This window comes from Rhamphochromis longiceps, linkage group LG11 (genome assembly GCF_057381845.1).
Source record: "Rhamphochromis longiceps isolate RC_006_pf linkage group LG11, R_longiceps_female_GT1.1, whole genome shotgun sequence".
NCBI lineage: Eukaryota > Metazoa > Chordata > Actinopteri > Cichliformes > Cichlidae > Rhamphochromis > Rhamphochromis longiceps.
Window position 1 is genome coordinate 955,903 of NC_140567.1, and position 16,598 is coordinate 972,500.

A 16,598-nucleotide genomic window follows, 5' to 3' on the forward strand; every position below is an offset into this window, starting at 1 on the left:
AAACTATAACTTTCTTCCGACTGTTGCATGTGGAAAATTGATACAGGTCTGCTTTTCACCTGAAAGTGACAAACTAAAACATGTTCATTATTATCATCACTGCTTAATCAACACACATCTCTCTCTCTCTCTCTCTGTCTGTGTTTGTGTGAACAATCCTTTCTTAAAAGCAGAAAATGACATTGTAGTTGTTTTTCGGCTGATCAACACAAAACCTTTTTCCTATGATTATTTCTCTTCGTCTACAATGTAATTTGTCTCTTTTTCACTCTTTTTTTTTTCTTCACAATAGCTGGTGGTCTGCAAAATCACCGCTCTCACTCACAATCAGAGGCAATCACTTTTGCACAGTGCACAAAAACACTGTGATGTCAGACACATTCACACTCACTTTTTCATCTGCATAAATAAACCATATGGCTGGAGATATGTGCCATGGTGATCCATAAGCATGATCACCAGTTTATTTAATTATTTTTAATCCAACAAAACAAATAAACAAAAACATGATGCTGATGCTACACACACACACGAGTCAAGGTGCAGAAAAACTGCTCATGGAAACGCTGCACACTCTCTGTTTCCCTCTCTTTGAGTAGTTCTCAGACAGCTCTTGATCTGATAATGTGTAGCTTGCTCATCAGCTCAAAAAACAAAAACAAAACTGCAACGCGACATCACACAGTAGTTGCATGCTCTTCCCACAGTGGCAAAGTCTTACACTTACATATTCAACACAGCTTCTCCATCATGTACTTTTAGATGTTTCATACAGGGTTGAGCATATTAGTTGTTTTCACAGATGTGCTCCATATCTCAACAATGACTCATAACAAGACGACCGTCTTCCACACAGGTCAAGTGCCTCTATGCACTTCATGAGTTTAAATATTTACCTATATCACTTCACCTCACATGTCATTGTACTGAATTTAAGCAACCACAAGCTTAATGTAGATTACTTTTAACAACTATCCACCTCAATTAAATCTATGGTCTGGCACACAGGCTGCTGTCGATCAGGGCAAGCTAAAGAATAAACATTGTGTCAGCAAGGGGTGGGGGGAAAGCCATTCACCAGAGCATATCTTAAGTGCTGCTGATGTGGGCTGGCCTTCTCCACAGCTCTCCAAGGCTGGTGTGTTTTCTGAAAACTTCTAACATTTGAATCTCTTCCATTTATAAGCCTGCGATTAACCGCACGGCTCAGGTCCGCGTGACCGCGCTCGCGTGAACCCGCGCAGCTGTGGAGCCGTCGCTCTCTCTCTTTTTTACATAAATACTTTGTGCTGCCAGGAGCAAAGTCCAGCACAAACGTCTGTCTCCCTCCGACTCACTCTTGGTTGCTTAGAAACCCATGATAACAACAACAGTCGGTGTCACAGACCACATGTTCTGCTCCGCACACACAACAACAACAACAACGACGACGACGACAATGACAACAACACAAAATAGGCCTACTGTCCAGCACAATCTGGACCCCGCGGAACTTCTCAACACCCCACTGAGCGGTGGAGAACTCACTACAGTACCCCACACAGCGGTCTGTATTTCGCCCCACTAAGACGGCGAACCAAAAAAAGTTCGAACTGCGCAACTCTGCGACTTAATGCTTCTGTACAAAAAACCCCACTGAGCGGCTTTGTACATCGCCCCACTTAGACGGCGAATTTTAGCCCCACTGAGCGGCCACGGACAACGCCCCACTGAGCGGCGAAGACGTAATTTTAGCCCCACTAAGCGGCCACGGACAACGCCCCACTGAGCGGCGAAGACGTACAGTTATAGAGTTGGACTCTAAACTTACTCGGTGTTGCTTAGCGTGTAATATCAGCCTCGAATCCCGCCAATCGCCATTCATCGAGGAGAAAAGACATACAGCGAATCCACAGGAACTTCCTGGCTGACGTCAGTCTTTCAGCGTGCCTCTCCTCCCCTCGGTGAATGCGATTCCAGGGCTCCGGCATCGAAGGACCAATTAATGATAGGTTTGTAGCTTGAACCCATCTGCTGGAACGTTGAAGACAATATAATTACACTGCAAGCAAGACACAAGTAGGCAAACTTCTTCATGGTACTCGTGCACGGGAGAGAACCAGACAAACGCCGTTCCTTCGCTTGACCCCAGTAGCTCTCGTCCGTTCTCCCGTATCACTGTCCTTTTATTGAGGTTACATGAATATGCATAAGTTCATTAACATATGACGTCTACATACACACAAAGAGTACCTTGCCTGTGTGTGTGTGTGTGGGGACTGCTGATCAAAGGGTCAAACATCCTTGGTCAGGAAGAGGGTAGCCTCCCCCTCACCCTAGATGGTTCATCCTAGATAACACGGTGAGGAAGTCCTGCAGTTCATCTAAACAAAGAGCACTTAGACTAGAACAGACGCAACTACGTTAATCCTACCATAAAATAATAAGACACGGTATGACCTCTCATGCTCCCAAAGTGCTGTCTAATACACACAAAGTTTGCAGACTATCAAGGATCAAAACCTCTACCAATCTACAACTAATTACAAAACTCTAAGCATATATAAGTAAATATTTCTAAGCATAAATGACAATCAACAATACAAATCTAACAGCCGGACACTGGCGCCACCGGGCCCTCTGACCACCACCAATAGGCAGAAGGTGACGTGTCTTGCAGGTGAAGTGTCTTGCCCAAGGACACAACGACCGAGACTGTCCAAGCCGGTGCTCGAACCGGCAACCTTCCGCTTGAGCAACGATCTCCCCAGGGGTCCGGGGGTGGGGGGGGTGGGGGGGGAGACTGGATTTGAAGTGTGCTAGGACCAGCTGCTCTAAGCACTTAGTGATGATGGGGGTGAGTGCTACTGGGAGGTAGTCATTGAGGCTAGATGGGTTGGAGTTTTTGGGTATCGGGACGATGGAGGAGGATTTGAAGCAGGCCGGTACCACAGCGTGGGCTAAGGACAGATTGAATATGTCTGTCAGCACTCCTGCAAGCTCCCCAGAACACGCTCTGAGAACATGCCCGGGGATGCCATCAGGACCTGCAGCCTTGTGGACATTGATCCTGCTCAGCACCGCTCCTACATCGGTGGGGGAGAGAGTCAGAGGTTGGTGGTCTGGCGTCACGTCTGTTTTGGTTGTGGTTGTTCCCTCGCTCAAAACGAGCATAAAAGTTGTTGAGCTCGTTGAGGAAGGAGACATCAGAGGATGCGGGGGAGGGTTTGGTGGTCCTGTAGTCTGTAATGGTCTGGAGTCCTTGCCACATGCGTCGGGGATTGGAGTTGGAGAAGTGTTCTTCTACCTTCTTTTTGTAATGGTGTTTGGCTTTTTTGATGCCCTTCTTTAGATTAGCCCTGGCTGTAGTGTAGGCGTGTGCATCTCCTGACCTAAAGGCGGTGTTGCGGGCCTTCAGGAGGAGACGAACATCCCGGTTCATCCAAGGCTTCTGGTTGGGGTACATGGTGATCCGTTTCTGGGTGGTGACACTGTCTGTGGTTTCGGAGATGTAATCCAGTACAGATGAGGCGTACTGGTCCAGGTCTGTGTGGGTGAACATATTCCAGTCTGTGTTTTTAAATCTGTCCTGGAGCACTGCGTCTGTCCCCTCTGGCCACACTTTAATTGTCCTCACAGCAGGTTTCACACGTTGGATGAGTGGTGAATACCGAGGTGTGAGGAACAGGGAGAGATGGTCCGATTGTCCAATGTGGGGGAGGGGTGTTGCTTTATAGGCTCCAGCCAGGTTGGAATACACATGGTCTAAAGTCTTGTCTCCTCTGGTGTGGCAGGAGACATGTTGGTGGAATCTGGGGAGGACTGTCTTTAAGTTGGTGTGGTTGAAGTCGCCAGCAACAATAAAAGCAGCCTCGGGGTGTTTATTCTGGTGTTTGTTAATGGCTGCAGAAAGTTCTTTCATGGCCAACCTAGCATTAGCGTCGGGGGGTATATACACGGCAGTGAGTATGATCGAAGTGAGTTCTCTGGGGAGATAATAAGGTCTGCATTTGACCATTAAAAACTCCGCATTAGGTGAGCAGTGACTCTCAGTAGTAGTGGAGTTCATGCACCAAGCATTGTTAATATAAATGCACAAACCTCCACCTCTGGTCTTGCCGGAGTCATCTGCTAGCCTGTCGCCTCGGTGTGTGTGGCGTCCTGCTAACTCGATAGCATTGTCCGGGCAGCTGTTGTTCAACCATGTTTCGGTGAAAAACATGACATTTGAGTCCATAATCCGTCTGTTGTTAGTGATGGAGAGCCGTATCTCATCCATTTTGTTTGCCAGAGAATGGACATTGGCGAGGAAAATACTGGGTAAAGGCAACCGGTGTGGTGTTAGCTTTAGCTTAGCCCGTAGCCCTCTGCGCCTACCTCGCCTTTGTTTACGTTCTCGGCACTTCCGCCCGGCCGGGGAGAGTGGGCAGCCTCCGGTGTTCTGGAGATCTCTGGGATGAGTCGGAGATCGGCGATAAACCTGTTGGAGTTATGAGTCCAGATGTCCAGAAGCTCTTGTTTGCTGTAGGTCAGCAACGCAAAGCAATTCTGGATGAATAATCCGGTTAAAAGTAGATAAAAAACCGCTAAATAGCAGATTCTGGAGAGACACTGAGCCTCACGTTGTTCACGCGCCGCCATCTTGGTCAAGAGGACAGAGCCTTTCAGTCTGTGGCACCAAGGCTGTGGAACAGTCTACCTCTACAACTACGTTTGGTTGACTCTGTGGAATCCTTTAAAAAACAGTTAAAAACGTTACTGTTTAAACAAGCTTTCCGTTGACCAATGCTTTTTACATTTTTAATTTACATTCAAACTCTATATTGTGTATACTGTGCATTTTGCTATTTATCGTACTGTTTATTTTAATCTCTGTGTGCAGCGCTTTGTGTCTACCTGTCTATGAAAAGTGCTTAATAAATAAACTTTACTTACTTACCTACAAGATCGACAGAGGCTGGGGTCTATCACACCCGGAAGGACCTCCCCGAGACAATCCAGCAGATATCAGGAGATGCTAGCAGGCAGGGCATAGGTGCAACGCCATAACCACATGGCTGGCATAGTATACAGAAACATCTGTGCTGAGTTTAGCCTGGAAGTCCCGAGGTCAAAATGGGGACAGTATCACCCTCAACCCATAATCTTTTATTGTAAAACATGATTTTGGTGCCAACACCTAGAATAAAACTGAAATACAGTGCAAAGCAGAACACAAACAGCAGTCTACGTTTTCTTATTATTTTATAATTATAAAATGTATATGTATATATATTTCCTAACTCGCATCAACCCTTGCTTGCCATCCTGAACCCTGTCAGCAATCCCAAAACAGTGCTCATACCCAGCCCTGCTTTAGGTGTAAATGGCTTGCAGCAATCCTCTAGCTATCATTTCTTTCGCTCTCATTGGCAGCTAGCAGTGATCTTCAGGACTCATTTCCTGGCATCATTTTGAGGGCATGTACACTGATGGGATATGGGGAGACACATATTGTCATTACAAAGGAAAGGCAGCCATCATAATGATTTGGTTTTACACAGTCAATTTCCTCCCCTATTGAAGCAAATTATTGTGAAATTCTACAACATAAATGGTGAAGCACTGTCTCTCTGCCTTTTTCTCTGGTGTGCATGCCAGTGCCTTTTTGGACATTTTATCTCCCCAGTGAAAAATAGTTTGCAGTTCATGGGAGTGGTCAGCGGAGTTCCGTGGCACCCTCGTTTCCCTTCAACAGATGAAGGGAAACGAGGGTGCCACGGGAAGAAATGTGAAAATATTTTCCAAATGTGTAAAAGAGCCGCTTGGAGTCGTAGCTGCAGGCAGGGGTGCAAAAATAAACAGGAGCCCAGAGGCAGTCCACTCTGCTTCTATTCAACTATAAAAGTTGTTTTTGTTTTTTTGTAAATTTATACTTAATAAATAAGTTGACTAATACAAAACAAGCTTCTTTTTTTTTTTGTAAAGATGTCAAAATTGTGTTGGACCATTCTACTACTACTACCATTGTATGACATGCACTACAGGACACAAAATTATTTTAGCCCAGCAATTTAGCAAATTCTATTGAGCAGCTTACACCGATCCATCTATCATGATCCCGCAGCACCATATCTGCCTTTTTTGGGGTTAAAGTGTGTCCTGTCAGTGTTATGTCATAATGAAATGAAACTATTGACACCTGACAAACGTCACTCATACCTGAGAAATCTGCACCGATTTTTGGAAGATTTTAGCAATGTTCTACTGACAGCAAGCAAAGCTCTCTAGCAGAAAGAGACACAGACAGGAACATTTGCTCTTCTAACATTAAATCCAGATTATTTCTTTCTATAATGTCTGTCCAGATTCATCGCTCTGTCTTCACTATACATTATAAATCACTCTGTGCCACCTGTTCATGAGGTGGTGCACATTACTGTCATTGTCTGTAAATGAAAAACTGCTTCAGAAGGTTACATTTGTAAAAACCCTAAACAATTATAAATTATGAATGACCTTTGTAGTCCACAGTTTAATCATTTCTACAGCCATATGGGTGAATGTTGAATTATTCAGCCCAATACTCCATAAGTCCCTGCTGTTTAAACAAATTAACTACATAAAACAACCTGTAGTATGAAAGCTATTTATTAGTGAAAATACAGATCCAACATTCACAGCCAGATGGACCTCTCTGTTCATTTTATAGTTTCATTTGTATTAAAATAACACTGCTATTCGGATTAGCTGCTGTTCATGTGCTTCTGACTGTAACATCCTTCAGCTTGTACCAGTCTTCGTGTTCTGCATGTTGCCAGATTCTCTGGTAAAAATGTGAACATCACACCATGTCCAAAGTCTCTTTCAGGTATTCCCAGGTGTCAATCCACATAACACCAAAAATAATCTAATGCTGACCTCACTGTTGGAGACGTTATCTCCTGCTCTGAGCAGCAGATGAACCTGTTGCCCATTTCCTTAACTCAAACGTATGTGCTTTATTTACAGCATAACTACAGGAGTGAAATGTTTGTACGTCTGGCCTGAGCTAAATTTGTGATTACGCCTTAATACACAAAGTTAGTTTCACCATTAATTTAAGCACCAATTAATACAATTAGTCTTGTCTCTGGACAGACCGGTTATTGAACCCCCAATAACCCCCCCCCCCCCCCCCCCCCCCCCGATAAAATTATGAATTAACTTGCATAAATAGGCTGTTGATTTTCTTTACTCATTTCAGGTATTACCATAAAAATAGTTGCATGTTTAATCATCTGAGAATTTACCCAGATTTATTTATTTATTTAGACATCTAGAGATCTTGAACCCCCAAATGTTCAGCACAAAGTTACGCCGATGGGACAGACTCCATGGAGAGAGTCACATCTGGGTCTCAGCTGTGGTCCAGAGCAAGTTTCACCTTCATTCACACATTTAGCTGCAGAGTGTTTGTCAACAGTGTGAGTCTGGAGTTAAGTTTACCTTATACTTAATCCACAAAAACAAACAAGCAAGCAGAAGATAAACAAAAGCTGCATGATGCTCAATCTTTCAAACAGCAAAATCTGATTTCCAGGTGTTTTTTTAGTGCTCAGATCAGATAAATTCATCATTGTGGGTGATTTTAACATCCATCTAGATGCAGAAAACGAAAGCCTCAGCATGACATTTAATCTGTTATTATCAGTCAAATATTATAAAAGCTCTAGGTACGTTAATGGTGACTAATTTCTTCAAAAATTAGGGAAAAACATTGACTGACTAGTCTAGAACTAAGAAACACTCAGATGTTACTAATAATGTAATATGCTGGATAACTGTGCATCGTCCATTTTGAACATTATACATTACACTCCAGATAATGAAGAAGAAAAACACTGAAAATAAACTGATGTTATGAATGATAAGACAACATTTTCACGTCTTTTTAAAACAGGACAAATTAACATTAGAAAAATGAATAAACTGCAACTGTGGTGCATTGTCAGTAATGCACACTGTTCAAAAATTCATGACAACCACTTCAATAAAAGCTAACATCTAAAACAAGACAATGTTAAATTATCCATCCATTTACTTCCACTTATCTCAAGTCGAGTCACCCAAAGCAGACAAGCCCAGACCCAGACCTCCTCCAGCTTCCAGAAACGTCTAGCTGTTCCCAGGCCAGCCAATAGTCTCTCCAACTAGTCCCAGGTCTACTCTGGGATCTGCTCAGACACCTTTACTAAGGAGACACTCGTCATGGTCCGGGGTGTGCGGCTGGAAATAGGCTCCTGAGCCTAGTCTCAGTTCCTCTCACCTGGAGCTGCTTGCAGTCAGTCAGGCCAGAGTGATTTGAGGGTGAATCTCTTTTTACGGATTCAAGGATTCAAGGAGCTTTATTGTCATTTGCATCACATGTTAACATGAGGTGGAATGAAATTATGCACACACGGTCCCGGAGTGAAAAGAAACAAAATAATGAAGAAACTGAATTTTTATTTTTTATTTTATAAATAAATAAATAAATAGTTGGGTTTCTTTTTTGTTTTGGTGGGGTTAATACTTACAGTATAATAAATAATACTGTAAGTAGAGTGCAACAACCTGAGTACCAGTATGGAGTGTGGGTATAAATATAGGTGTAAATAAATACTTTAGCAGCAAAGAGCATGATGATAAAGTGACGGTGTCAGTAAGTGTCAGTAGTGATTAAGGTGCTACAATAACAGTTCTTGTCCATTATGCACTAAGAAGTCTCACAGCTCCTGGAGTGAAGCTGTTTCTCAGTCTGCTGGTTTTGCATTTAATGCTCCTCAGCCTCCTGCCTGAGGGGACAAAGAGTGTGTGTGCTGGGCGAGTGGGGTCCTTCATGATACAGGTGGCCCTCTGCCTGCATCTGGAGGTGTATATGTCTGTGATGGTTGGGAGGCTGCCTCCGACCACTCTCTGTGCAGCCTTCACCACCCTCTGTAGAGCTTTCCTCTCTGCCACAGTGCAGTTTCTGTGCCACATGTTGATGCCAGAGCACAGAACACTCTCCACCGCACATCTGTAGAAGGAGATGAGGACTGAGCTCTCCATTCCCGCACGCTTCAACCTCCTCAGGACGTAGAGCCTCTGGTGAGCCTTCCTGATCAGGCTGGAAGTGTTTTTCCACGTGAGGTTGCTACCCAGGTACTTATAGCTGGGTACTACTTCGACTGCAGATCCTCCAACGTGCAGGGGTGTGTGTGTGTCTTCCTTCCTGAAGTCCACAAACATCTCCGTCTTCTTCTCATTTTCCTGCACCAGTCCTCCAAGTGTTCCACCTCCTTCCTGTAGCCGGTCTCATCATTGTTTGTGATGCAACCAACCACAGCTGTTTTGTCTGCAAACTTTACAATATGACAGCCTGGATGGTTGGGTGAGCAGTCATATGTAAGCAGCGTGAACAGGAGGGGACTTAGCACACAGCCCTGAGGGGAGCCAGTGCTGAGGACTCTGGAAGATGAGGAGACGTTGTGGATCCTCACAGACTGCGGTCGGTTGGTCAGGAAGTCCAGGACCCAGCTACAAAGAGAGGAGCTCAGTCTCAGTTATTTGTCAACAAGTGTCTGCGCGATAATTGTATTGAACACAGATGAGAAGTCCACGAAGAGCAAACGGACGAGCAAATGTGACTGCTAACTGCCCTGTTCCAGTCTGCATCTCAGGCCCCATTTCCCCTCTCTAGATCCACGTTGCCCAGGCCGCGTCACGTCAAGTTCTGCGTTTCATTGCTTTTTGTCTTTTCTACGTTTTCAAAGTCTAATCAATAAATATATTGTAAAACCACCTGTCTCTCTTCTGGCCTACTGCACCTGAGTCCAGTTTTGGTACTGACCACTCGGTCCTGTGACACAGCTGGCTCCTTTCAGTGTGCAGGAGCAGTGGCTCTACTCTTAGCCCCTCCCAAATGACTGAACTCCTCACCCTATTGGAAGGAAGAGCGCCTCCACCTTTCAGAGAAAGCTCATTTGTGCTGTTTGTATCCACAAGCTTATTTTATAAAAGAGCTAGCAATAATAGCATGAATATCGGGCTAGGTTAACAGTTTTATGCTGTTTCTCACCTCCATGTGGTGGCAGAGGGCAGCATAATATTAGGACACCACTGGCACTGGGTACCAACTAAAATGCAAATAGAACAGAACATCCCTTTTTTATTGTACACTGAGCAGGATTCAGAGTGCTTGGAAGCAGTCAGGGGAAGAAGGTGTTTGTGAGTCTGGAGGTGTGGGACCTGATTGGCCACAGGTGCTGACTGGTGGACAAACAGGTGGTGGGCAGGATGCAGGGGTCATCTGTGATGGCCCTGGTTTTCCTGGGACAGGAGGATCTAGCGATGGCCTCCAGTGGGGGCAGAAGGTGCCAGTGACTTTTTGGGCAGTGTTAATGACCCCCTGCACAGCCTTCCTGCTCTCAGTTGTGGCCCCTGAGTACAAAACAGCAGGCTGGAGTAGATCAAGGTTCAAGGTTCAAGGTTCAAGGTTCTTTATTTGTCACATGCATAGTTATACAAGTATAACACACAGTGAAATGTAGTCTGACACGCTCCTCGACATGTGCAAAAAAATTGGGGGGGGGGGGGGGGGGTGTAGAGGAAAAACATTATATATATATATATATATATATATATATATATATGTAGTATATACATTGGGTGAATGTGCAGTAGTAGCAGCAAGCAGGTGAATTCTGTACATTAATATGAATAGACATCTGACTATTTTACAGGATAGACAATATAAACATATTTAAAATTAAAGGAATTGAAATGTACATTGTGCCTTGGTTTAGTGTCTGGAAGAGTCCTGTCTCAGTCAATTATAGATGATGTGAGAGGGCGGGTGTGTGTGTTTAGGGCATGGATGGCTTGGGGATAGAAGCTCCTCTTGAGTCTCTCTGTCCTTGCCCGGAAGATGCGGAACCTTCTACCAGATTGCAGAAGTTGGAACAGTTTGTTGCCAGGATGGGACGGGTCCTTCAGTATCTGCGCTGCTCTAGTCCGGCATCTCCTGGTGTAGGTGTCCTGAAGCGGGGGGAGAGCAATCCTGCAGCAGCGTTCTGCTGTACGGATCACTCTCTGGAGAGCTTTTTGGTCCTTCACACAGATCACGCTCTCCACTGAGGAGCGACAGAAGGCCAGCTGCAGTTTCTGATCCTGAAGGCTGCTGGACCTTCTTTACCAGGGTGTGGATGTTGTGGGTCCAAGTAAGGCCGTCTGAGATGTGGGTGCCCAGAAACCTGAAGGTCATCAGCTTGACGATGGTTGGTTGGGTGGATTGGTGTACAGTCATATGTGTACAGGACCTTACAGTAGTTAAAGATGTCATCACTCTAGCTAAGCATTGCCTTAACCTTAACATTTTACCATTAGAGAAAAAAAAGATCATTACAGCTACTTTCAATACCCCGATTAATCTTTCTGAGTTAACATTTGAGGGTTTGATAGTCTTAGAGTAGAGCAGCATTATTTCTGTCATGAGGAAACGATGATTCTGTCCTTTTATATCATTTGAATTCTTACAGATCTCATGTTTTTCTTTCTTTCTTCTTCTCTGTTTTTACAGTGAATAATGTGCAGGTTTATGTATGTAAACTGTCTGGCCTGAATTTGTCTCTTTAAGTCCACAGCACCATACTGACTCATCATGTGGGATAGGAAGTGAAAGGTGGATGGAAATAAAGCAGGAGTGTGAGGGCATTCAGACTGAGGCTGGCTGGTGAGAGCAGATTTTAATCAGAGAGGCTGGTAGCAACAGCAGCGTGGCCCCAAGGGCCCAGGCATCACATCACATTATAACCCAGCCCAAACAGAGGCGCCAAAATGGCCAGGCCTGAAATAACAGATAACCCTGCCAAATCACATCATCATCCAACCCGCTGTGGTCTTAATCTGCCTCATCCTCCCGCACTAATGAAGCTAATGGAGAGAATAAGCGACATGCTCTTTCTTCTCTCTCCCTTTCCCAGTCAATATCATCTCATTAATGGCATTGCTGCTCGTGTTGGAGAAAAGATCTGAAATGTTGTTTTTGTTTTGTTTTGTTTTTTCTTTTGCTTGCATTCGTTTTACGAACAAGTAGAAACAAACAAATATCCAAACTGTAATGCTCAGTAGCTGCATGAGGCTGTGACAGATGAGAGAAGTATATTCTTTGAAATGTTTAAATTATGTATTAAGGACTCAGTCTAATGTATTATTTAATGCATGTCTTTGAGCATATTCACACCTATAGTTCATTTACTCTAGTCATAATTAATGAGCTTCAGAAGTATCAAACCTGTCTTTGCTCATGAAATTACAATTAATGTGGAGCCAGAGACGTCAGTATCTCACATACATCCTGTGAATATATGAACACGGTGTTCCTACGTCGTCCATTCTTTTATTTATTGTGTTTGAGTCTGTTAATCTAAGCTGTTCATATGCAACTTTTATTGTTTTGATATTGCATTGCTATGCTCTTAGGCAGCTTTTTGTTTATTGCTGCAGTTGAAATAAGGAGAACTGCTTTTGTGCTAAGCGATTTTATTGCATGCAAGCAAGTTCCCAATGTAGTGTTGATTTTGCTATGTGTGCAGTAGCTTGTATACAAACAGATATCACAAACATTACATTTTCAATATGCTATTGAAATCAGAATCAGAATCAGAATCAGAATACTTTATTGATCCCTGGGGGAAATTATTTTTTGTTACAGTGCTCCATTTTAAACCAACATTAAGACAAGACAGACAATACACTAACTAAGAATAGTACAATATATACATATATATGCATACATACATATAAGTCACTTATAAATAAATAGTTGGAAAAGAAACATGTGTAGCTGTAGCAGCAAACAGTGTGATAATAAGGGTTATTAAAGGTTATTACTGAAAGTGGTAGGCACCCTAATCCCAACCTAATAATAACCTAATAGTCCGTAATCCTGTGTTATTAGATTATGTGATTTTGGGCTTTTGAAAATTGTTTTCTCAAACTTTTTCCTTTTAACACTGTATTTACTTTCTTTCTTTCTTTGAAACCGAGCATCAGATTTATTACAATGGATGTGACTTTAAAGAGTTAAACCACCATATAATTAGTATTATATAGTTTCATATAATTTGGTTTTACATTCTTGATTCTGAAAGCTAGTTTGGTTTAATGTTTATTTTAAATCAACAAACCTTTGCCTCACACAAATCAGTAGCTATGATTAATGGGCGGCTAGCATGGCACCTTGCAGAAGCCGATCCTTGAGCAGCACAGTAAGTCTAACATGAGCTGGTGTTCCAAACAAATTGGAATGTCTGACACAGATTTGATAAAAAATGTATCAATCACCAGTCCATAAATTTGCTAAATTAACTCAGATGTCCATGGGGCAGTTTACAGTTTGATATATGAGCCTGTCACTGAAGGCTTTTTGCAAACTGTGTCTGTCTGCGTATGTGTTTAGAAAGTACAGCAACTTTTTGTAAATCACAAAGAAAACTAACCACGCTGTCAGCAGTGTTATTGAGTCATAGTAAGGCTTCATTCATGAAACTTTCTCCATGCCGTTTAATATGATATATTCATGATATACAATATATGGTTTCTAGAATTTTCCTTTCAAGGTCAACTCTGACTTTGGGCACTGAAGGACAAGGTCCAGCACTTAGGTCTCGTGTCCCTCAGGTGTCCTTTATTGTTGTGACGTTTAAACACAATCTGTAAAAAACAAAAGTGTTTGTAATATAAAGTTTGTAGTTTCAGTCATTGGATTCGGCGTGACCTTCACCTTATTGTCACCTAAGTGAAATTGTCCTGAGCAGTTATTGACAGCTAGTATCAAATGATATACTCAAAACTGTTGATGCTAGAGTGCTAGCAAACAGACAAACAGTCAGTTACATACTCCCTCCCTTCTGGGGGATGGATGTTACAGTCAGAAAGCTGGATGATATATGTGGGGAAACAAAAGCAAAATGTAAAATAAACTTTAAATTAAAAACGTAAACCTTTGTGAAACTACACTGAATAAAAGGGATTGGCCACCTCTTGGATTTACGTAAGCATCTTGCGTGTATTTAACACAAGTGCCTCATGCTTTAAAGTTAAGTGTAACTATATAGTGTAGAAACTACATGATATGCAGAGAGGCAGATTAAATTGTTCATATCATGTTCGAGTGAAGTAAGTCAATAACTTACTGCGCCACTGCACGGGGTTTCAGGAAGGCATCCATCTCAGTCAAGTCGAGCAGCCGCCTCTACTTTGTTTGGTTTACCGAAAAAAGTAAATTGGGTGGATGTTTCATTAAAAAAGTCTAACTTGTAATTTGAACACAATAGTTTCATGTTTCTATGAACGTAATTAAATCATGAAGGATCTGTACGAAATTCAACAACTTAAGTTGTTCTTGTTGAGATGACCTGATACAATCTAGTGAGAGTGGTTAGTTGCTTAACTCATGAAATTCACAAGATCGCACGAGATGTCAAACTGCAGGAAAATCACTGGAGTTATAAGAGGCAGACAACTACACCCACACCATGTGTTTGCTATCACTATTTATTGTGGTTTAACCTGTCAAGGACAAAAACGTACAGAAAATTCTGCATCAAGCCTTGTAATCATAGCTTTCCTGCTTTTGATAAGCCTGGATTGGTGGCATGGTGGTTAGTGCTGCTGCGTCACAGCAAGAAGGTCCTGGGTTCATAATCCACAGTCTGGCTAGTTTACAGTTAGGTTAGGTTAATTGGTGATTCTAAATTACCTGTCAATGTAAATGGTTGTTTGTCTCTATGCGATAGACTGGTGGGCTGTCCAAGGTGTACCCTGTCTCTTTAACTCAGTTGTTTAAGTTTCTGCCAAAGCAAAACATTTGTGTGCAACCAATGTCCACTATTGAATCAAGTAAATCCAACATGGCCTTTTTTCAGTGTATACAGGAATAGGGAGAGTTCAGTCTGTTTTGTCTTGAGCTTTGTTCCTTAAGTGAAGAACAACCAAGAAATCCTAATAAAAGTACTGCGTTTGCAGTACCTCTAAAAATGACAGAAACTTGACCTTGCAAGGCTCTAAACTTAACCGGGGTCATCTTGGCACTAATTGTGAATTTGATGGGACTATATTGTAAAGAAGTCATGGATTGTGTAACATGAAACCTTCTGGGTAACTTTGTCAGTTGCTTGTCAGCAGGATTTTGGACTAAACTCTTCATGGATGTATTGCTAACATAAGTAAAAAAGAGCTCACGGGGTCATAATGGAAGAATATAAAGGTTTCTAGTATTTGGACAATTAGGATTTTCTTTGTATTTTTTTTATGTACTCTCACAGTGATTTTAAATCAATCAAGATGCGACTGTAGACTTTCTGCCATCTTTATATAACCTTCCGGTTAAAACACTTAACAGCAACTGGAGATCCTTTTACATATAAGGATGGCTGCCTGAAGTCTATAGTCCATGGACATCACAAACCGCTGTGTTTCCTCCCTTGAGATGCTCTGTCAGGTCTCTATTGTAGCTGCCTTCAGTTGTTGCTTGTTTGTGGTTCTGTCTGCCTCCAGCTATGTCTTGAGTAACTGAAGAACCATGTATATGTCTACATTCATGCTGCTGCATCTAACAACTATTAAATCCTCAGTAAAACACCGAACAAATATACATGCTCATACCAGAAAAAAACCCTCCACCACGACATGTTTAATCCAGAGCTGAATTCAGAATTCCTGCTCCTCACATACAAGGTCTTAAATAATCAGGCCCCATCTTTTCTTAATGACCTTGTCAGGGAACAAAACTGTCAAACAATGAAAAAAGTCTCAGTCCAACAGTTCAAAAAGTTCAGAGGCCCAACTGTGACTTCTGCAGTGGCCACATAGGAGTCCCACAAGCCAACCACGGTTCCTGGTGGGCAGCATTGCTGGCGAGATCCTTCTGGTGGCCTGTCACGGGTCTGGCGGCAGTAAACAGTTCTGGTGGGCAGCTGGAGATCTGGTGGCTCTGGTGGCAGACCCCGGGTCCAGCTTTGGCTGGGAAACATACTCTGGCAGGAAGTGACGTTGCATGGAAGGCAACCTGGGACATGGACGCGCAAGCCATCCTGGATTTGGATGTGGAAAGTGAGGAGCGCTGGTGGCATGGACACTGCTTCCTTGTTGACAGCGAGGCCGAGCCAATAGAAATGGTAACCTCCTGTTCATCTGTTTTTTGATCATCTGTGACTGAATTCATCAAAACAACAGAGTCCGATGTACTCACTGCGGTGATTAGTGTTGCTGCACCATGGTCAGCTGACCCCGCTGAGAGAGTTGAGGAGTAGTGTGATGATGGTGGCATAATGGATGGTCAGAAGGTGGAGCAGCGACTGGCGACAGGCAAACCATCCGCTGGTGCTGTGAATACCAGGTTGCAAGGGCTTCTAGGAGGGCAGCTGGACTCTCCCTGCATGGACTGCCCATGCCAAACAGTTCGAATCGGTGACTCGCTCTCAGATCCAAAATAATTTCTGGGAAACTGGGGAAACGCTGTGGATGATAGGAAAATATAAAAAAAAGACTAACTGTAAGTGTCTTTTGTACTTATCCGTGGCCTGGATTACACTCTGGCAATAATCCCACAGTTGCGCGAGCATTTCCTCCTCCGT

The 16,598-nt window shown here is 43.1% G+C and overlaps 1 protein-coding gene and 1 long non-coding RNA gene across 2 annotated transcripts in view; one reads left to right on the forward strand and one right to left on the reverse strand.

The window, feature by feature from the left end:
• Positions 1-16,598, forward strand: part of grik2 (glutamate receptor, ionotropic, kainate 2) — a 350,655-nt gene that overhangs the window by 174,126 nt on the left and 159,931 nt on the right. The gene's annotated exons all lie outside the window — the stretch shown is intronic.
• The window catches only part of LOC146658379 (uncharacterized), a 231,591-nt gene continuing 215,136 nt past the window's right edge, over positions 144-16,598 (reverse strand). The window contains exon 2 of the long non-coding RNA XR_014913702.1: positions 144-2,587. This is a non-coding gene — a long non-coding RNA (uncharacterized LOC146658379). The remainder of the gene's footprint in view (positions 2,588-16,598) is intronic.